The sequence below is a fragment of the Pongo abelii genome, chromosome 9 (assembly GCF_028885655.2).
Source record: "Pongo abelii isolate AG06213 chromosome 9, NHGRI_mPonAbe1-v2.0_pri, whole genome shotgun sequence".
Lineage (NCBI taxonomy): Eukaryota > Metazoa > Chordata > Mammalia > Primates > Hominidae > Pongo > Pongo abelii.
In genome coordinates, this window is record NC_071994.2 from 64,577,946 (window position 1) to 64,599,743 (window position 21,798).

A 21,798-nucleotide genomic window follows, 5' to 3' on the forward strand; every position below is an offset into this window, starting at 1 on the left:
TTCTGACACCACCCCATGGGTCCCCAACCATACTAGTCTCCTTGAGAAAGGCATTTGCTATATAATCCATTTGCTAATAAAATCCTCTGATTTTCAAAGATTCCCTGACAGAGGAAGTACTCACCTGTGCACTTTTTATTTTTCAGATTTATTAGAGGGAAGCACTTGCCAAAGGCCACTGACAGCATGCCTTCCACATTGCTCAAGAATGGGCAGGGAGGGAGGGGTGGTACCACCAGGCAGGACACTCAGGTCTAACGACACACCTGGCTTGCTTTCCACGTGCTCAGCCAACCAGAACTCTTCAGTGCCCCCAGGCACGACTGGGAAAATTCCTCACCTGCCATGCTTGAACCTAGCACCACACAGCCTAAATCCACAGGGCACACCAGGGAGCAGAAAGGACTAAGTCAAGCCTTGAAATGTTCCAGTCTGAGACAGGGTGGAAGTGGGTAGCCCTTCTTGTTCCCCAGTTAGCTAGACAGTCCAGGAACCGGAATGATGTTCCCTCAAACCCAATACACAGGAGAGCACAGGGTCCAGGACAGCTCTATCTGCTGAGGGGAGCAGCCCTGCATGGCTGACCAAGCAGAAGGCACATGTAACCAAATGGAGCTGCTTTTGCTGAACCAGGCCTCCCTAGAACAGCACGCAGGGCGTATTTCCCAACAAACTAGTCGGCCAAACACCATTTGGTTTCAATTAACAGAAACCCACTCCCACTAACCTAAGGTAGGAAAAAACGGTAAGGGAATACGAGTTCATTATAAGGCCAAGGCATCCATCAGAAGACCCCTGAATCAGAAACTGCAGCCAACCCTCACAAGAGATGGAAACTAGGAAATAGAAAACCATCAGGAAATGAGACTATTCCCTTGGTCTCTCGTCTCGTCCTCAGCACAACTGTGTTTCCTTGTCTCTCTGCAAAGTGGCTTTATTCCACACTTCTCTATACCCATGGGTCAAACATCTACTCCCCAGTTAGGGTCTCCCTGAACTACAGTGTGAGCATCAAAGACAAACTGGGATTGCTATCTCAATCCCAAAATAGGCAGGAGACAGAGTTTAACTCAACTTGGCTCAGATATCCCCACTTTGATCCAAGAAAAGGTGGGTGAGCTGGTCCTACTACAGAAAGTATCTACCTGTTCAACACAATTACAAAACAAAAACAAAACAAAAAAACACACACAATATAAATGACAGCCGCTGAATGAACTCTGACCTTTGTTAAATCCACAAAGTTTTCCTAAAGTATCATCTTGTCTTCTTACCACTCTAAGGAGGCACAGCTGTACAGTCAGAGCCTCAAATAACAAGCAACTGTCTTCTTTGCAGCTTGCTTGTTGGTTGCTTGGGTTGGAGGAAAAAAGCACTTTGTTGCTATCAAATAGGAATGTATTTCTGGTTCCTCCTTTTTTCTTTAGAGAAGAGTTCTTAGCAGGAATCTCACCTGAAAGGGGGCAGAACCTGGCTAAAATATGGCAAGGTCCTGGACGGCATGAATGCAAGGGTTGGGGAGACGCAGGCACAGTAGAAACTCACACAACACACAAACAGAACTCAAGCCTTCTGGGGCAGGCTCAGAAAATAAAATAATCTGCCATCTATAGGAAATATCTGTTCAGTGTAAAGGTTAAGTGAGGCCCCTTCCTTACAAAAGCCACTGCGTTTTTCATAAAGTAACCCCAAAGAGTCCATCAGTCTGGGTCCATTTCACCTAAGGCAACAAACATTCCTCACAGATCATGGGCTGTGCTCTGTGTGGTTGCTAATAGGATAATCTGTTACAGGAGGACTACAAATCCATTTACATTGATTTTAATTAATGAATCAATCCCTGGCCCCGAACAACTTGGTCCAGAGACGATAAGCAATTCAAGATTCAGTCTCTAATCCCAGCCTGAAATCTACATGAAAAAGAAGTTAACTCTCAGATCAATGAAGGACAAATAAAAATAACTGGATTTGTACCTCTCTTAAGGAAAAATCTCTTCCAAGTTTAGACAGTGACTATTTACATGTTAATAAGAGTAATATATTTTCACAGTGATTTCCAAAGAAACTCACCTAAGACTAAGGAGTTTTTGTACCAGCCTGAAATCTGGAGAACCACAGCCAGAAATTATGACTCTCAGTCAAGCCTCTAAAATCAAAACGAGCCCGACTTTCTCAACAGCTTATCAGAACCTTTTAGTGAGGCCTGAAGTTGAACAGAAAATTACTCAAACACAAAATACAAACGACAAGTAAGAACGAAGTGGCACTTGCCAGCCTGGCTGTGCGCTGAATTAGCCACACTTGATTAAAAAGCCAGGCAAACTTTTGCATTTGCTTTTATTTTATTCTTTACAAACGCTGAAATAGAATTTGACCTTTCTGAGCTATTGCCAGCTATGAATTGGAAACAAGCTCAATTTAAAAGGTAGCATCAATATCCAACTGCTCATCATCTCAATTTTTTTTCCATCTTCCTCAGTGTCTTTTCACAGGGTTTGTCTACCCATGCTATTTTTAGACTTCTATCAGAACTTCCAATGACTCCATATAAACCTACACTAGGGGGGAAAAGGGTCTCATTTCAGTCCCATTTTCTCAAATCCCATGCTAGCTAACACCAATTAGCATAGAAAAAGAAGGTAAGAGTTGATAAATGAAAATGAGTCACACTCAATTTTAATTTTTCTCAAGATTGAAAAAGCTCATAAATTCACAAGTAAAGCATAAAGCAACAGTGAGTCCCAACTTCACACAGAAAACACCAACTCGACTCTGCTCTGACTTGGGTACGTATACAAAGTGGGCACTGCTCATAAAGGAGAAAAATAAATATGAGTCACAGCAGACCCAACGTTGGGAGACAACTTCGTGTTTCTCCCTTACTCTTTAAAATATTTAATGAAACAGTTATAAAACTGATTCTGAAGTCAGGAAGACTGGCCTGAAACACTGCAAAAGGAAAAAAAAAAAACGGACCCTGTATATAAGGAAGTAAATTGCAAGTAAAAGCAAGAGACAGGCCAGAGCTTGGCAAGCTGGCGAGTGTGTTAGTTTGTTCTCTCGTCTCTCCCCTCTCTTTTTTCTCTCCTTTCTCTCAAGTGGAGAACAAAGAGTCGATACTTCAACTATACATATGGAATCCAGAGCTTTCTGCCTAGTGTCGGCTTGCATGTCCCCTAGTTTTAGGATTCACTGGAACACTAAAGCCCCTTGAAACATTTGCCATGTGTTTGCTGGGGCACTTCCCCGGACTCAGCCTGCCGCCTTTCCTGACTGAGTTGTGCCGGGCCGCACAACAGAGCAGGGTGTGCCAACGCAGCCTGACATTCAGATCAAGACCACAAATTATAAACAGTTTCAGTAAATTGACTCAAGTGCCTTTGTTCCTCAGACATACATCTTCCTACCGCTTACAAAGGCAGGCAGCAGAACCTAACCACCAACGCGGCTATAGCCAGGACTGGGAAAGGAAGTTATTGAAGCCTGGATTTCCTGCCTTTGCTTGTAGCCAAGAACTATGAGGCTTGTAGTGGTTTCAGGAACTGACTCATCTCATGATTCATGGATAAGATACTGCTTTTAATATGTTTCTGACCCTAAGATTCAGGAACATCAAAACCAGTCTGAACCTATGCTTCACTCTTATTTGCAAATGAATATTCACAGCAAAATAAACAGGAGGACAACGGTTACTGAAACAATGAAAACATCATGCCAATGGCAGGAAAAGTGGAATGCAGGCATCACATGGGAAGGCGTCATCAAAGCTTAATCCATGGGCTGCGACTTAACAGTGTTTCAACTTCCCAAAAGTAGATAACAGGTGGGATAAGGTTTATTTTTAGATGTCATTCCCCTAGATGTAAAAATAGATTTAGCACAGCAATATTTTAATTCAGGCCCATCTGGGGTTGTGACTCTAAATATCCAGGATGTACAGAAGCATGTAGCTTAAGATTTAACTGTTCCAGTTGCAAACCAGAGTTCAGAGTGAGCTGACCAATGATTAATGGGTAATAAAGGACTCGCATTGGAACTCATTCTCTTAAATCATCCTCTGCTAGAAGGCTAAAATTCTGTATTTCCACCCATGTGCTGACTGGCCTTCTCTGTCCTTTACTGTGCGCATGCACACACGCACGAACACACGTGCACACAGCCCAGGACTTAAAAGCGAAGTTCTTTAAAAGTACTAAGCACCAGGGGCTCGCACCTCTGGCTGCTTTCCATGATGTTCCCTGTGGATTTATTCATCACAAAGAGGTCCCCACTAGAAAAAAGTTTTAAAGCCTCCCTCATTCATGGACTGTTGGGTTCTCCCCACTCTCCCCACACAAGACATTAAGCACAGGACCAGTAGGGGTGGTTTTCAAAAGCCTTTATGGGTTTCAACACAGCCCAGTTGCACAGAAGGAAAAGGGGGAAAAGAACACAAAAAACACAGGCTGTTCTGTGGGGTGGGGGTGGAGGAAGCAGTAAGAACAGTTGACCAGGCAAGGCCAAAGTGCAGGGGCCGGCTGGCAGGCGCTGCATGGCTGGGCTCCTCCAGCAGATTTACTGACATGACGTCAGTGGCTCCAGTCCAGCTTTTTCTTTGGTAGCTTTTACCACTTGCCTCCTGAAGCCTCCACTATGTTAGGGAGCCACAGGACCATAATGAAAATTCCCTTTGTGAAACTGAGTTTACCGCGGGGCACAGAGGCCTGCCTTGTGAATTACGGGGCTCTTCCCCCAACTCTCAGTGCCCACGGAGGAAAGCGGGGGCGGGGGGGAAATAAACCCCTACAATACTGTTCTTTCCTTTAATACAGAGGAACCATTAAATTAAGCTTGCGGCTTTAAAAAGAAAAAAAAAGCCAGGGTGGTGGGTGAGGGGCATTAAATGTGTATCCAAAATTTCCCAGGCCAGGATGCTGGTTAATTTCTCAGTGGTGTGGAGAATGATGATAATTTCAGGACTATTCACTTGTGCCGTTGTGAGACTGTGTTGGCTGCACTGTGAACGCATACAGCTTTGTTTCACCAACAAAACAAAAAAGTATTACTGAAGCTAAAACTGTAGGTCTGAATGGAAACTCTGAAGAAAGCATTAGAGCTTGTCTTTAAAATGAGCCCTACTTTGCTGGGGGGACTGGGGGGGGCTGGCCTAAGTGCATAGTCTATGATGCACCAACATGGGCATAAAACAATTTCCAAGAAACTAAGACAGAAATTATAATACTAAAAAGAAGTTTAATAGCAGACTTGTTAAATAAAAAACACTCATCTTAGACTTACAGGCCTACTACTATAGGCCCGCAGCACTAAAACAATAGCTATGTTACGACTAGGGGTCCAATGCATAAATCTATCTAAAACTACAAATCTTTAACTTATTTAAGCTTATAAAAATAGACTAGTGATAAATTCTTTAAATGACTAGGACATTAAATACATTCTATTTTAAACACTTTGGAGAAAAAGTACAAAGCTTAATTCAATCAATATTTATTGAAACAGATGAGTACAAATGCACCCAACAATATCATCAAAATACAGCTTGCAGCCTGAATGGCTCACAGTGGTAATAAGACAAGGAATCTCTCATGTCCTGGTTATGTATACAAGGAATAGAACAAACTATCAGGCAGACATGATGAAGACAATGACTAAAGACTTCTGTGAAGCCTACATTAACATGAGCTTTGGCCTTCAGGAAGCAAGTCAAACCACAAACCATCCATGGTAATTCTTCAGTTTGGTCTTTTTCTTAAGGGAGAAAAGGACAAGATGACAAGCACAAGCATGAAAGTGGCAAATGAGAGCCAAAGAGGCCAGGCATGAGCAAGTGTGCAAGGAAAGCTTTTACCACGATTAGAGTTGACATGGCAGGCAGGATCCATTTCCAAAGGTGAGCAGATTATTCAACTGAAGGAGTGCAAGGAGAAAAAAGCAGAGAACCTAGCACACACATCATAGCCTGGAAACTCCATTTCTCAATAAAAGGAACCCAAACTCTGCAGAAATGGTTCATTCTATCTCCCAGAATATACAAGAGGTTGGACAGCAAGGAAACTATAAAAGACTATTAATAGGGTCACATCAAAAGGCCACAGGAGCCAACTAAAGAAATTCCCGCTGGCCAAAGATGAAACAATTTGAGCATCAGTAAGAGGAGGAACTGCAATGGACTGAAATGCATTCAATAATTTAAAATCAGTGATTGCCTAATGATATGCAAACAAAAAAAGAAAACTATCTTTCCTTTACAAACTATATGCTAGGTTAACCATATAGTTGCTAAGAGAATCCTTCTCCATAAAAGAAGGAATGGGTTGGGTGAGATGGCTCATGCCTGTAATCTCAGCAATTTGGGAAGCCGAGGTGAGCAGATCGCTTGAGCCCAGGAGTTTCAGACCAGCCTGAGTGATGAAACCCTGTCTCTACAAAAAACTAAAAAACTAGCCAGGCATGGTGGCGCACTGACAGTCCCAGCTATTTAGGAGGCTGAGGTGAGAGGATCACCTGAGCCCGGGAAGTCAAGGCTACGGCAAGCCGCGATCGCACCACTACACTCTAGCCTGGGTGACAGAGTGAGTGAGACCTGTCTCCAAAAAGAGAACTAGAGTATCAGAGAACCAGCAGTTTGCAAAAACTACATGAAATAATAGATACAGGCAGAGATCATCAATCAATGGAACTAACATCAAGAAAAAGTGACACTGTACATTGTGTGCCTCCTGGTAGAATACTAGCTATGAAATATTTGCATCAAAAAAATTTTTAAAAACCCTGAATTAGATCAAATGTCAACATCTAAATTCCCATTTATAGGAAATACAGAGGATAAGAGAATAAAACACACAGTACCATGGAGATACAACTGCAAAATCCAGAACGAGGCAGTCTAGAAGAGAAACACAGGGGCTTTTGTAACAAATCAATTACAAGAAAGGTGGGGATGCGATTTAAAGAGTTTTAAGAAACACAGCAACCAAATATAACCTGTTGATCTGGTTTGGGACCCTCATCTAGACCAGCCAACTGTGAAAAAACATTTATGAGACAATCAAGGAAACCCAAACAGTGACTAGATATTTGACATTAAGGGCTTATTATTATTAATTTTTTTTTTTTTTTTTTTTGAGATGGAGTCTCACTCTGTCGCCCAGGCTGCAGTGCAGTGGCACAATCTCGGCTCACTACAAGCTCCACCTCCCAGGTTCATAGCATTCTCCTGCCTCAGCTTCCGGAGTAGCTGAGACTACAGGCGCCCGCCACCACGCCTGGCTAATTTTTCGTATTTTTTAGTAGAGACGGAGTTTCACTGTGTTAGCCAGGATGGTCTCAATCTCCTGACCTCATGATCCACCCACCTCGGCCTCCCAAAGTGCTGGGATTACAGGCATGGGCCACCGTGCCCGGCCAACATTAAGGAGTTGTTAAAGTGCTGGTGTGATCACGGTATCATAGTTGGTTGTTTTTTTTTTAAATAGAGTCATATTTTTAAAATAGGTACTAATTTACAGATGAAACGGTATGACAACTAGGAATGCTTCCAAATAATCTGGTGGGAGAGGAGCCAGGAGTTTACAAGAATAGCCATGAGGTGATGATTGCTGCTGGGTGATAATGGGTGCACAGGGGTTCAATTGCCCTCTACTGTACTAAACTTTCCCAAAGCAAAGACACTGAAAATCTAAAATAAAAATAAGATTCTGCTCCTGACCCCCTCCTTCAAAAAGAGAGACAGATGCTACGGAAGAGGTACCTGGCACTCTACTTCACAGCTGCTGGATGATGGTAGTCACAATCATAATTAGCAGCAGCAGCTAACATTTATGAGACACTTCTCTGCGAGTCAGCACTGTGCTCACCCTCACTGAACCTGCACTATAACCCATAAGGCAGGCACTTCTATGTCCATTTCAGGGGTTAGGAAACTGTGGTTCAGAAGGATAAAGAGATTGCCCAAGGTCAAACAGATAAGTGAAGGAAACCTGTGTCATTCCACAAGTTCATAAGCATAATGCGGATGAGAATGAGTTATGTTATTCCAAAATAGTAACAACTATCAAGAGTGCTGGGAACTCTATAAGCCAACAGATTCAATCCAGTGTTAAAGAGAGCAGAAGCGGTGCTTTTCTGATGACCATTTTTGGTGAAATGTAGTGAACTGCAGGGTAGAGTCTCTGAGATCTTAAAGTGATAAGAGCAGAGGAGAAACGGTGAAAAGTGGAGGCGGGAAGGGTGGATGTGTTTTCCAGGGAGAAGGGAGAGACAACAGAAAATATGAAAACAAAAGGGAAATAGCCTGACAAACTAAAAATTTAAAAACAAAACAAACAAACAAAAAAAAACCAGAAAAACAACAAAGCAGGAAATCCAGCAAGAGGGGAAGCTGGGGCAAAGCTTAAAACTAAACCCGAAGGAGGAAGATGAAAAGGCAAATAAATGACCCCCAGTCAGACCAGCCTGTGTTAGTTGGGAGGAAAACCTCAGGACCCTGAACTGAGAAACTGGAGAGCGGAGGAAGCAAGACACTTCTCAATGGGTTGGGGGAACCAACACAGAGGCTGACAGTGGGTCATTCACTATATTTCATTTAAACTCACATGTTGAGAAGTACTATTATTTTCTCCACTTTGCAGAGGAGGAAACCAGAAGCCCAGATAGAGTTAATCACTTACTCAAAATCACACAGCCAATAGGCAGAACTGGGGCTGCAACCAAGATCTGACCTCCAAGCCATGCTTTCCGGCTACCTTGCTAAATACACCAAGCACTAGTGAGAACTGCATAGTTAGGACAACACCAAAACAGCCAACAGAACCACCTAGGAAGAATTTAAGAAATGCATGAAGACTAAGGTACAAGCAAATTGGGAAAGGGGGAAAGTCATGAGCACAGAGTCCTAAAAACTGGCAATCAGTGATCACACACCTTTTAGCTGAGAGACACCAGAAACAGGTAGACAGGAGAAAAAGTTTCTATCAACCAGCCCCACTGCCTCCCACCAAAAACCAACCAAGGTGTCAAAGAGGGGTATCAACCCTGTAAACAACCCCATTTCAAAGCCCCAGTGTCTTTTTCAGAGTCCTGATTATGAAGGGCTCTGGGCAAGCAGTTAACTCTCTTCTGCCAGCTGCCCCATCACTGCCCATCACTTATCACAGGCTAAGCTGGTCATCTGGGTGGGAAGAGAGAAATTCACCCCATCTCAGTAGGTTCCCAAGCACTCCCATTCTCAAAAAGTGAAGTCAAGGTCATCTGCCTAAACCCTATTCCCAGCATGAGGCTATTTCCATATCCAGGCCTTCAGGGTGATGGAGGGGGCTAACTTATTCTGCCTGCCTGCCAACACAGCACATTCCAAAGCAAAACCAGATAAACTCGCAGGTCCAGTTCCAAACTTCCAAACTACAGCAGTCCCCCCTACCCACTACACCCACCTAGAGAATTAGGTGGATTAGCCCGGCCCGGAGGAGTCCTGCCCCCTCTCTCTCAACGGTGAGTATAACCAGTCATGGGGGTGAGGGGTACTGGTCCCCACAGTCCTGGAGGACTGAAACCACAGGAGAGAGGTGAATGGGGTAGGATAAGTAATCTCTGAAAGGCTCAACTGAGACACACCCAACTTTTCAAGACCTTAGCCATATGTTTGTAAGAGGGAGTAAAATGGGCCACCAAGAAAACACAAGTATTGTGTCATTTTTCTGGGCAAATACACTAAATGAGAAGCCTACCTTTGTTTCAACGTCACAGTCTATCTTAACTCCCTTCAAATGCCACAAGAAAACCTGATAGGTGACTTGATGTGCAGTCCTTTGTTAGCCTGACAGCTGTGGAGTCACACAGATAAAGAACTGGTTTTAAGTGTAGCTGTGTGATGTTGGGTAGGGCACTAAGCTGCTCTGAGCTTCACCTTCTTCAACTACAATTGCAACTCTTATATGGGCTTAAGACAGAACCTGGCCTGTCAGCCTTCCCTTCCTATCCAAGAAGCCCAGGAATTAGCACAACTAAAAGTGAACTCAGCAGTACTGCTCCTCCTCGACAAAACCTGTCTTTGAGGGTTATGGATGGTCTGATAAGATAACAGTTCTCCAGGACCTTTCTGCCTAAGGCCTCACACATTTTCTCTCTTTAATCAAAAGCACAGCACAAAAAAACAGCTAGAGGGGCAAGAGGCAGTACAGCATCATCTTCCCAGAAAGATAAACCAAAGATTTTCAGATGACTTACCTAAGGTCACAGGAAGAGCCATAGCAGAGGATTCCCAACCAGGACTTCCTTCCACACCAGCTAGAAGTGGAGAGACCAAGACCCAGCACTTGGAGGACCCTCAAATGCCTTCTCCCAGTGAACCATCCCAACAAGGTAACAGTTCTCCAGCACAGTTCTCAACAGCAAAGTCTGGACGCCATTGTTTTGGTCAGAGCTGAAACACTGGACTGAACACCTCCACTCCTGCCTGAAGTCACTGCCTAAGGCACATCACAAAATAACTAAACAGCGGTGTCAAAAGAACCACCAGGAACTGAGCAGTGTCACTCCAATTACTTTTGGTTTTAGGCAAAGTTCTAAAAGTACTAAAATTTCTTTTAAAATTTCTAAAATTCCACTCAATGTCTTCTGGCTTATCTATTTAGATGCATCATAGAACATCATTACACAGTCTCCCTCAGAACAAAGGTAAGTGAGTTTGAAACCCAAGAATGTCAAGAGTGCCAAGACCACAGGTTCTAAAATATAATCTGAAATCCCCCAATTCCATACAGTACAAACCAACCTTTCAGAATACCACTGAAAAAAAACTTCTTTCTAAATTAAACTTTGTTGGTCTAAAAGGAAATGAACCAATGCTGAATCATTCCTATGAATGATGAGAATTATTTTTAAAAAAATACTTATGAGTGCATCCACAGAAAAGAACAAGGTTTGAAACAATTTGGTTGAAATAGCACAGATTTGAAGGGAAAGTTGTTTCCTGAAATTCCCCTCTATTGTAGCTCTGGCCTCAGAAATGGCCTGGGACAATCCTTCAAAAGTAATACTGTTATGAGCTCAATACCAAGACACCACAAAGCCCTCCTGCCCGGGATTTTCTCTCCATTCTAGAAAAGTCTAGTCTGCCAGTTTCCCTGACAATTTCCTATTAGTACCACAGGCATATAATTTATCATCCAAACTGGGACATTTTGATAGTAAAGGAGGGTTCTTTAAGGATTATGCCAAGACAAGCAACATAAACCAGGATTATACCAGGCAAACAGGTACTCAGCCATGGGGAACCATAAAGGGCAGCCCTGTAGAAAATACAAACGGGCAAAACTGCCACAAAAAGTAACCAGGAAGAAGGCAGCAAGGATCTGGTGGATGGACACAGGAACAAGGAAGACCAAGTTAAAATTAAGAAAAAAGCTAGGTAGAGCAGAGCCTGAAACTTGAGGTACACATTAACCTGATTCTAGGTCCGTTTTCTCCCATTCTTAAGTCAATCTGCAAATCAGATTCAATGACTGATTCGTGGCCTCCCATGCCTTCCAGGTGTCTCCTCTTCATGATCTCCCACTTTATCCTTTAGGACTTAGTTACTGGATTGTTTAAAAGTATAATCCACAAGGATGGGTTAACATGGTAAACATTTATCATTCCACACTATTGAAACTGATTCTTTCTAAAGTAAAAAAGTTTTATTTTAAATACTACTACTGTTTATCTTTGAAACAAACTATATGTTTTTTCCTGGCTCCTCTCTAAAACCAACTGGTAGAAACTCTTCTTATTAGGTCTGATTATCAGTTTTTAATCACTCGATCACCGAAAAACACGACAGCCAGAATGCTGGGGATACCATGGTGGGCATGACAAGATGCTGTTCTGTGTGGTGACTAGATCCACGGATTTATTTCCTTATGAGATATGATTCACATACCATAAAGTTCACCCTTTTAAAGTATGTAATTCAGTACTTTTAGTAGACTCCCAGAGTTGTGAATAAGTGCTTTTAAAAATATTTCCTCCCCTCATCCACTGTCAGCCTGCCTGAATCTAAGTCTCTCTCCTCAACCAGACTACTCTCCTCCCTCAATAATTCTTCATTTTAATTTTTTTAAAGACTGGGAAACCAGATTAATTAGCACACACGTCTATACACTGCTTAAGAGACAACAGGAAAAGATGTCAATAAAATGCAGGTGGTCCCTGGCCCAAGCTCACACAAAGCAATCTTAACTGCTCAGACCAGTCACCGGGAGTGGCCCAGATCTAAAAACACAGGCACACTGACACACCCAGAAGTGTAGCTGGGAATGTGAGCAGAGCAGTACCAGCTTAAGCCAGCTGACTTTGAAAACACAAGGTTCTATCACCAGCTTCCAGAAGGAACTCAGCTCATCTACCCAGGAAGTACCTGGAGTTAGGCACTGGAATTCACAAACATCCTCTTAAACATGCAAATACACTGGCTAAAGAGATGGGCAACCATTTATTCACGAGTGTGAATTATTATGAGTGACATTTAAGGCCCAGAGGAAGCGAGTCTTAGGAGAGGGGCAAAGATTTATCTCTGGAGCTTGGAGTACTGAGAGAAACGAATGGCCTAGGTTTTAACAGCAGCCACACCTACAGCTCTAGCCTACCAAGCCAGCACTTACCTAATCTAAACTTTACTCCAACTCTTCCAAGTAGATAACATCATCCCCATTTTCCAGATGGGGAAACTGCAGGCACAGAGAAGTGAAGCAGCTAGCCCAAAGCAGGTATTAAGAGGTGCAATGAGGGCAGCAAAAGTACCTTTCTTCTCCGCACCTGAAGCTGAATGCCCTCTGCACCCCAGGGGGGATTATGCAATGGTTTTACAAGGCGGCCCGAGACCCTAAGCATTGTTTCGCTATGAAAAGATGAGTTGCATTCAACCACTTACAAAAGAACTTCTACAACCCAACCCCAATGTTAGGAGTGTGGCTTTCAAGCAAGAAGCTAAGGAAAAGGTTTTCTTTTAGACAGATGAAGTTGCATCATGCTATCCAGTTTTTGAAGCATTTCCATTGAATTCATACTGGGTAAGGAATGACCTCAAATATTATGTATTTACTGATGGATTTCCTCCACTTTATGAATAAGGGAAGTGTGGTTCAAAGCGATTAATGGTCAAGGGCTTTATGGGCTTGCTTCAGCCTCTCCTAGATTTCTATCTGTTTGCCAGAGACCAGGAATCCGGATCAGATTCTAAGTAAATGCCTCAGCCTTGGGTGTTCCTCAAGGGTCACTGTCCAGGGTGACTTGGCAGAAAATCCTTAAAGATCTGTTATGCAACATAACATTTGAAGTTGCTATTTACTGAGCATTCACCATACCATGTGTCTGGTACGTAGTGGGCACAATTGAAATTTATAGATGGGGACACCGAGGCTTGCAGAGAACAAGTAATTTGTGCAAGGCCACACTAGCAAGTAACTGAGCCAAGGTGTGTCCAACTCCAAATCTCTGATTTTGAACCCACATTATCCTGTCTTTTTCCAAACCAAAATCAGGAAACAGCCCACTGTTCATGTCAATCAGTTCCCCCCTCCTACTCCTTTCAATTAATTCCTCACAGCCAAGTTTCAAATCTGTAGTAGCCCATTACTGGCAACAAACCGTATCGATATGCGAGGGTTAAGTTCATTACTCAGGAGAATATTTCACAAGGTTTGTTTATTTTCTAACAACCTACTCCCAACTCACCCCCCAAAATGGCATCTGGAAAAAATCCTCCTGTTCCTTCAAAGCCCAACTCCAACATCACTTCCTCCGCAAAGCCCTCCTCAGTTCCTACCACAGGGCAACACAGCTCTTCAGATGTATCATGAGGGCTTACCCCAGTGAGTGTGTTTCCCCTTTATTCTGATGTTACATAAGGAAATCCATGCTCCTAAAAAATATAAACGTGTAAAAAATCCCACTCCCTCGAAGCAACCCTCAAGGCAACACCCATCCATAACGTATAACCCCCCAGATCCTTAGGACTAGAGATGCAAACGTGTTGTTTCAACATTTCACTAACCCTAAGACACCACTGCCGGTAAGATGCAGCAGGATTTTATTTCAGACGTACTACTGTGAAACAAATGATGTCACAATGCTTATCACTTAGAAATATTATTTTATACATATTGAAACTTTTTACTCTCTATCAATCTTGTGCCTACATAAAAAGGAAAATACAAGCTAAATAAATTGGGTAACATAAGCTAAAGTAACTTCTCAGAGTGATCAGTGTCCATACACCATCACCCTCTGTAACAACAAGGGTATTCTTAGGAATGCTCACTACTGACTCTGGGATTTTCTTCCTCTCCACTGCATTCACTCCACAGGCTTTGGTGAGAGCATGCAACATCAAGGGTCATTACCACCACCTGGCCAGCCATACTGTCAAACACATCCCAATTTCAAAAATGTTCAAGCATGTTAAAAATGTGTACCTTGGAACTCACAAAATACCATACACACAACTTTCCCACTGGATTGCCATGACCTCTGTACACGCCTGTTTTCTTTGCTAATCTGTAAACTCTGCCGGGCAGGGGAGTTTTACTGATTACTGTTCATTAGCCACCTTTTCCTAATTACTAAATCCCTGGCACACAGTAGCACCCATAAATGTTTAAACGCTCAGTGGCAAGTAGTAGCTCCATGAAAACCAGGAGCATCTGGATTTCAAAGAGCCCAAGGTGAAGGGAAGAGACAAGGAAGGAAAGAAGGAAAAGCATGGTGGTTTATCCACAGTTCATCTCCAGAAAGCCGTCAGGATTACCCTTCCTATCCCCTCATTTTCCAACACCAGGCATACCACCCAAGGACCTCTAGGAGCATCCCTGCTACTCAGAAAGCAAAACCTCTATAAGCAGCCAGACAGAACTCCGTTCTCAAGCCCCTCACCAGTAACCATGACACACACCTCTACAATCACATCTGGAAACAACTGCTACACTCCCATGAGGTAACAAATGAATGCCGAGCACAGAGAAGGTGGTTCTGGTTCATTTTATTGCTTCCCCTGGATAGAAAGGTGAGACCTTAGTTTTGTGCAGGCTTATCTTTAAAACCAATGAAGAACATCTTAGTGAATTCCATAAAGATTCAGCCTATGTTCCTAGGTATACTGCCTCACAAATATAGAGGGAAGAAAATCACATTCAGAATTAGAAATGACCAAATTTAACCTGATTCTATCCGCAGACAAAAATTAGAATATCTAAATCAATGGTTCCCAGCCAGGAGCAGATGTTATGATGGGGCCTTTCAGAAATACGGACACACTGCACCTACCACAACCCACCTAAGCCTCCACAGGTGGTGCCCAGGCTGTAAAAGCTCCATGGAGGCTGCAGTGCACATGCTAAGGTGGGAACCACTGATGTGGCAGGAGCTTCCTGGAGCAGGAACAGAAAGAGGCTGACCTGGGTTTCAGTCAGAACCATCCTGAGTTAGCCATGTAAATGGATCCATGTGCCCTGAATGACAAACCCAAAAGGCAAAATGTGAGAAAAGGTGCAGGGCCTGGAAAGATGAGTGAGAACACGCAGCCAGCGGGAGACAGGAGCGGGGCAGACAGCCTTGCCCTAGCTTCCCCCATGCCTGCCACATATCAGAGACACAAGTATTTGGTGAATGAGGGTCACACGGGTAATGAGCACGTGGTCATGCACACCATCAGACTTCCACTGAGCCACCTACTAAGTGCAGATTCCCTAAACTGGCTCCAGCTGAGGCAAGAGTTGCCCTACCAATTCATCAGTAGGGGAGATTTTAGTTTTGCTTCAGCTTCACTGGACACTTGAGTGGTGTTCTGGAAGCATTTTCCACTTTCACAATTTCTAAGCATGAAGGAAGCTGCTTCTTGCCTCCAAATTACAAATGGCACATTCCCTGATTTCAAATTATATAAAAGGTAATAATTTTTGCATTTTACGGCTAAGGTAAAATTTAAAGGTGAAAGGAAATTAGGGAGGTATTCTGAATGCATAACAAAACTAGAAACCTTTCATCAAAATTTAAAAACAGTATCAAACTCACTCCTTCAATATTTAAAGCAAAAGCAACTTTGAATTAAGAGAATTTCTCGGCTCGGACAATATGAAATGCTATTAAGTATCTGTTTTCTGTTTTTCTCTCAATGACAATACATGACAAGGTCTTCTAAGTGCCCAGGATTTCAAGATGGGGCTGATGGTTCCTTCAGCTAATGGAGCTCTAACTCTAACCAGCATTGTCTCTCAAAGGCTTTGAGATGAAAAGGCAGCCAGGGAGAAAGGATTGAAAGAGATTCCACCAAAGGAAGCATCCGCTCACAATGGTTTCAGAATCAGTTAGCCCCCAAGACACCCCCAGCCACAGTAATGGGTGATCTGAAAATGAAGCATATCAAAATGCTATTGATAAGCTAAATTACCAGACAGCTTATCTGAGGCCCACATCCGCCATATGGTGCCCCAAGTTCTGCCGCCTGTTGCTGCCATAACAATAGGCACGCCTACCCAGAAAGCACCATCGGACAGAAACCCAGCAGCGGCGGCATGTGGGGCAGCTACTGTGTTTACATTTTATTTTGTGCCATTAGCTTTGTTCCTCCCCCTATCCCAGTAGGGATTTGAAACACACACACTTAATGTCACAAATCCCTGTTACCTGCAGAATGCATGCATGCACACTGCATGTAAGCACGTGTACGGGGATAGATCAGGTGAACAGAGAGAAAACCAGATGTCAACTTCAGAAATGGAGCTGCCCAGTGGGGGAGGGCGAGCCAGGCAGTCTCCCAGCTAGAGCTGCAAGCAGACAATGCGCTTTTCTCAACAAGCTCGGGCGGGCGGGCCTCGGGGAGTGGCTATTTAAAACACTTGGCTCCTTTTATTTCACCACCACGGAAGTGAATTCGGTTCTTAAGTGCCAGAGCAAATGAAGTCATTCGGTTTCCGCGGGCTCTCTGCATCTCAGCAGAAGGAGTCAGGCTGGATGAAAGTCGGAAGGCCCATCTAAGTTGTTCTTTCTTACAATTAAAATTGATTCCCAGAGGATTAGGCGCTTGGGCTTCATTTACTTTTTTTTCTTTGAAAAGCTATTAAAGTCAAAGAAAAATTAAGGGATACAGACACTGGGATGAACGCCGTCAAAGATGACTCCCTTCACAAAATGCCGTCAAGTCACAGAGTAAAGAAGGAGCAGATAAAGCAATTACCTTCTAAAGGCTCGGTTGGTATAAAAGATTAACAATGATTTCTGTCAAATAAATTCATAACAATTTTGTATTTCTGCTCTCTTAAAAGACTTTCCCATTTTTGCAGATGGTAATAAAATATTCATTTATTTAGTTTACTATCTATTAGAAAAACACTGGTTTTCAAAGAGAACTCAGCAGTGTGTAGCATCAGGTTATACAAAAATGCTTGGACACAGAGCAAAGCAAAAAAAACAGTCTCTTAATATTCAGATCTATTGAATTATTACAGAAAGGCACTCATTTCGTTCCTCTAGATTTACTCACACCTAAGCAGACAACATTCTTGGATGAACTTTTCAAATTTTCTTAAACATTCCAAGTTTAAAAAAAAAAATCCCCTTTCAAGTTAAATTGAGATTGCACTTGAACACCATCCAAGAGCAGAGCTGAACTGAATTATGATAATTAGAAAGCTGTGCCTATTAAAAAAAAAAAGCAGCACAGTTGATGCATTTTTTTAAAAAAGTTCATGCCAGAGAATATAAGTTCAATATGTTCTCACATAATTAACATTTCCCACCATTAGCAGCAGTTTTTCAGTTTATGTATCAGTAAGAACAACAGTGTTGTATATTCCCAGTCAAGAGTGTTTCAGTCACTTTACACATACATCTAAACCTGGCAGATGCCTAAAAGCAACCAGAATTTCCCACTAGAGATGATGGATGCTTAACTTGTTCATCAATAAGCCAGCTTTTTCTTTTAAACCCATTTTCCAGGGTCCCATGCCTGCAAATTAAAACTGCTAATGAAATCCTAGGACACAGCCTTCAAAACAAATGTGAATCATGAAAAAGGATAGAAAGCATTGCATTAGGATAGTAAAGACCAGTTTTAAACAAGGCAGGGTGGGTGTAGCGCATGCAACACACCCTTCCCTTGGCCTGCCACAAAGGTAGAAAAAAGATAGCTTTTTACAAGGACCTTCCCCCTACTCCCCATCACACCACCACCACCACTACTACCATTATCCAATCAAGAAGAGGAAACCAGTGAGTTTCACAGTTAGCCAAGACTCCCGGACTACTGGAAACTATTTTTTTGAGAATCCTCTCAACTATGCAAAAAGTCAGTGGACCAAAGGAGAATTTACAAGCTAAGAGTAACCTACCCTTGTAAGAAACATCATCCTGAAAACCCACCCACCAGGGCATCCCATTTTTACTTTGACTAAAATAAAACACATATTTCAAAGCTACCCTATTCTGTACCACTACAAAACTGGAATGTATTTGAAAAAATGGTCAAATTTCAATTCCAAATTCAAATATGGACCACGAAGCTCATAATGAGAATCTTACAGATTGAGGACACTCAAGAGTTCACAGCTTTGAAACAAAAAATAAAAACCCACAGAAAAACACTCCAAGTATTTAGATTCAAATATACTAGCACGCCACAAACTATCCCAAGAAGAGAGAAGCCCCAGAACTTCCCTGATTTCAGAGGTACACAGTAATTGCAATACAACAAGGTCTAAATAAGGTGTCTGTCAAAAAGCTCGACCGTGAAATATGAAGTGCGTAGGATGGACTTGAATCACCTGATTTTATCACTTTCATGAATATGAAAGAATAAAATATATCACTGATGTGGTTCAAACACAACTCCAGATGCAACTTAAATATCACAAGGTAATCTATGCCTTACTATAAAATAAGAAAAAGCACCATGCAGCTATAAAAGATTGTGCCAGCCATCAATCAGTCCCCAAGCAGCCCAGCAGCAGCACAGCCTAGGTTTGTCAAAGGGGAATAAGCTTACAATATATTTTTCTGGCTGAGTCCAAAAGTTGGACATTAGCAGTTTGCAGTTCCAGCCACTGAACTCCAAAGGGGCAGCTGTAACGCTCACATTTAACAACAAAGTTGGCTTGCATTTTCTTGCAGTTCTACAGGGAAATCTGGACACTTGTTTTGGCCACATTCTTTAGTCTTTGGAGAAAACAGACTCTAAAGTTTTACCACTAAACAGATTCGACCTCTAAACACAGCTTTCATATTTATTTATTTATTTATTTTCCCTTTCACAATCTCTCTACTGGGTACAAGTGCCTAAAATGGAGCTTAAAAGTGTTATCCACCTACTGTCTGTATGTGAATATGGTTATTTTTAAGTCCACCAGTTCATACATACAGTTATTTGCACCAACCTTGAGTGATAAGACACAATTTTCATTTGCAGGCAGCATAATTATGATCACAATTAACACATAACACAAGAGATTGGAGAGAAAAGTAATCCCACAAATGCCCAGGCTCTTGTATGACCACCATGTATGAGAGATCAATCCATTTCTGAAGCAACCAACCTTAAAGTATTGTTAATGTCACAGCTCATTTCTTCAAAAGTCTATTTAACATTTGGGATCTACATGCTTTAAACTGTTCGTACTATATACTTTTCTGCTGAAAATGTAACGACAAATATGATCTAAACACTGATGATAAAAGTATATTCTTCCCAAACGTTCCCGTTAAGAAATGCCCTCATAATTGTTGCTCTGTATTCTAAGAACCAACAAAACACAAAATTGTTTATAAACTGCTGAAGCTCAAGCAGGGAAAAAAACTCGAACATTTTTTTCCTTATGACTTATTTGTTCCTTTTTCTAAATAAAAGGGGACTCCAGTCTCCCAAGTGAGTATATTAATATATAATTCCTGCTGTATAAAGTAAGTGGGGGGAGAGAGGAAATGGGAAAGGGAGGAGGAAGCCGACTCCCCCTAGGCTGCCCTCCCAAACCCGCCCTTATGTGTAATTAGTTTGCTGCTGGGGCCTGGGCACACATTGTACCACAAGGCAAGGAAAAGCCTCTCAGTGAGAAATTCCTATCAGTCTGGCTCAAACTAAATTGGGATGTCCTCCCCCTTTAAATTAAATTTAATTAAGTATATGTCATGGTGAGTCCTGGTTTTTGTTTTGGGAAAAGAAAAGAAAAAAAACCCTCCAACCCTCCAATAATCTCTCTCAGGCATGTTCCCCGGAGTTCATTACTTTATAAAGGATCACACAGAGGAGGAATTTACACAAAGATTCTTCCCTATAATTTTCTTTACCCATATTGTCAAAGCAAAGTGTCATACTGGTTTTGTTTCAAGCTCGTTTTAAAAAAAAAAAAAAAAGTTCTAATATTCCCCTAAAACTGCAGATCAAATAATATTTACCATTAAAGTAAAAATAAAAGTCTACCTTGGCATTCTGATACCATCAGCAAGAACCCGTAATGGATATAGCTTATCATCAGTTCATTTTTTATACCAACAATAAATAAAAGAATTGTTAACTGTTTAAAACCTGAAATCTGAGAGTTCAACACAGAGTTGCACATACAAAGAAACACTAAACAAAAATATCTGTGACCATTTATGGAAACAGTGAGATTAGAAAAATAAGCCTTTCCCCAAAAATTCAACAATTCAAAACCTCACTACTGACAAAAGGTTCAACTAATCCATTTGTCTTTCCTGAGTCACTTTGTAATTAGTTCTACTATTTCCTTCTAAAGAGGAAAAGATTCCTAAGGAAGTTGGATTTAAGTCTAGTCCTTGTAAGCATTCAGATATGCTTGGACCCGAAGACCCTGCTGTTTACAGAAGGGGGGCACAAACCCAACAGGGAAAGGGTGAAGCACCGGGCGTAGCCTGAAGACTGTTCCCCAATCTGTGCCTCAGAGAAGCCCCTATCCGTAGAAGACCAGCAAGATTCACTGCAGCCTGCAGAGAAAGGAGCCCACTCCCGGCTGTGACTACACAGTGGATCACATCTCCCTGAAGGGAGGGATATGTCTACTCAGGTAACCACTGCAGGCACCCAGAGCACCCCAAGCCATCAGACCACCTGAACTTCCAAAAACAACCAAGGTGGAAAGCGGGGAGAAAGAAATCTGTGGTTGTTGTGAACTGATATGGTTCTGCTCCTTTGCAATACGTGTAGTGTTTTTAGTATTTCTTTTTACTATTTTGAAATGTGGCAGGCTTAACAGACCTTTCTGTCCCAAGACCTGGGCTCCTTCCAAGGCACTGTTTTTAAACATGGCCTTTTTACATTCCCTGCTCCCGGAACATCATCTGTCTCTAAGTTTCCAGGGCTCACTGAGGTCAATTTTCATTTCTGCAAATCACAGGAAGCCACTTGCTTCTAAGAAGTTAACAACCCTCCTGAGAAACGCTGGTGGCTGGTATTTCATTGTTTCATAAATATTTTTATATAGTGACACTATCCAACTTTAAATAAATCTTTTAAAAAAGACAATTTAAAAGCAAAGAAAATTCTGATCTGGATTTCATTTATTTTCATGAGAGGGGAGGTGTGAGCCCTCATTGTTTTCGACTCGTTAAAAATATTGCTTTGATTTTTTTAAAAATACAAACGTTATTTTTTTAAAAAGAAGAAAAGTCACAGAAGTTGAACTTTCTTTACAGCGGGACTCTGGACTTTTGAAAACAAGTGTTGCTGTTACGAACAAAGACTATAAGTGTACCCAGATTTTCTCCCCCCCGGGGATCATTTCTCTTCCAATAAACAAACAAATCCTCCAGTATTTCCTA

General features: G+C 42.1%; 1 protein-coding gene across 7 annotated transcripts in view; it reads right to left on the minus strand.

Moving 5' to 3' along the window:
- Nucleotides 1-21,798, minus strand: part of TEAD1 (TEA domain transcription factor 1) — a 269,563-nt gene that overhangs the window by 246,897 nt on the left and 868 nt on the right. Inside the window, exon 1 of one of the 7 annotated variants that reach the window (XM_054524633.2) lies at nt 10,225-21,783. The exons of the other annotated variants lie outside the window; for them this stretch is intronic. The gene's annotated coding sequence lies outside the window, so the exon portion shown is untranslated. Of the gene's footprint in view, nt 1-10,224; nt 21,784-21,798 lie in introns of those variants that run through there. 7 annotated transcript variants of the gene reach the window in all.